This window comes from Olea europaea, unplaced genomic scaffold (assembly GCF_002742605.1).
Source record: "Olea europaea var. sylvestris unplaced genomic scaffold, O_europaea_v1 scaffold25072, whole genome shotgun sequence".
NCBI lineage: Eukaryota > Viridiplantae > Streptophyta > Magnoliopsida > Lamiales > Oleaceae > Olea > Olea europaea.
Window position 1 is genome coordinate 1 of NW_019243314.1, and position 1,603 is coordinate 1,603.

General features: G+C 36.3%; 1 long non-coding RNA gene across 1 annotated transcript; it reads right to left on the minus strand.

Annotated features, from left to right (window-relative positions):
• Positions 1-6: 6 nt before the first annotated feature.
• On the minus strand, positions 7-1,565 carry LOC111382471. Its single transcript, XR_002700516.1, has 3 exons — positions 1,383-1,565; positions 344-531; positions 7-251 (listed from the first exon to the last, which is right to left on the minus strand). It is a non-coding gene; the product is annotated as an uncharacterized LOC111382471 (long non-coding RNA).
• Between the last annotated feature and the right edge of the window lie 38 nt (positions 1,566-1,603).

Consider the following 1,603-nt stretch of genomic DNA (forward strand, 5'->3'; position numbering starts at 1 on the left):
AAAGAGTATATTTAATTACCTACAAACCCTCTCGTGGAACAATTACTCCTTTTTTAACATCCAATTTTTGCCAAATTTCTAGCGGCAGCTACAGTGAGTCAGTGACAACCACCTCTATGAAAACCGGAGTCTGACAACTGACTGAGATAGAAAGTGTCAATTTCCTGGACTTGTTCTGAACTGGTTCTGTTGAATTAGAGCTTCCTTGAGTTTGGCTTTGATATGGAGTGTGGCGGAACACGAGAATGTACCTATTTTTGTTAATTCGAAGAAAGGCCCAAATGTTAATCATCAATACATCTTGTCAGTGAAGAATTAGAAGTGTGCCAAAGAAATAATGTACCTCGATGTAAAATTCAAAAGCAGTGATTCTACTACAGCAGCACAACTCTACTGCTCAATGTGTCTTGCCTTGTTCAAGGTTTTTACCAAGCCTTTCGCAATTTTCCAAAACCAGAATACGTTCATCATCGCCAACACTGGGGATACTGTAAGCAAGATGTAGAAGCCCAGAGGGTACACTTTCTTCACCTGAAAAAGAAAGGAACGAAAGTGTTAATCTTCGCCAATTCTTCTTCCTCCATATATTTTCTTCAAATACCGCACTTGAATTTTATTTGCAGAAATTAGAGAGCTATATAATTGTCATGCCGAAGGTATTGATTTTATGTGTCTAGTCGCATGGCTTCAAGGCCCTGTACACACAGTCTCTTCATAAATGATATTTCAAAGGAGCCGAAGAGAAACTAGGAAGACATTGACCGTTTATAGCATGTTTGATGAGGTAGACTTGGTACTACTCGGTAGTACTTGTTAAGGTAAAAAGGCTAAACTCTTGTCCATTATGTTGTTTAGTCGTGTCTAATACTGTGTACTAAACATGCACTTAATGTAAGATGATGCACGTCACCTACCTTAAATGGACTTCTACTATTTGTACTCAAGTGCCTATGTTGAACACTCCATACTTGGCAGGGGCAAAGGATATGGATCTTTCAATTTTAAGTATTGTGTGCATAGAATTGTAGATGTTTGTGAAAACACTTGGACACATAATCCATATAGATGTGTTACATCAGCATAAATGGTTATGGAAAGATGGTTCTGCGAGTTCAAAACTGTCTTCCCTATGGCGTAGCGTGCGGATTGGATTGTTCAATTTGTTTGTAATAAGATCTCATAGTAATCTTAATTAAACCAGGACACCAGGCTTGATACTATTTCAAATTAGGATCTTTTGGTGGTCATCAAATCTTTTGAAAATCAACTTTAGTGTATACTATAGGCCTAATTCATAAAATTAATCAGAGAACGTGACTCAACTGATCAAAATGGATAAACATTTGGTAGAAAAAGTATATAAACAAAAGAATCCTTGCTACCTGAAGAGCAAAATTCTGTGTGTTACAGTCATCAGGTGATGTAAGGATCTAAAAAACAGAAACAAATATTTTTATCATCTCATTGAAACAAAAATTTACAAATCTCTAATATTTGAAAAGAGAATAAATAAAAGTACAGTATACTTCTCTTTTGGGGAGAAGACAAAAATCCACCCTTTTGCCATTTGGATAAGATATAGAGGGTTAAGTGGCTGCTGATA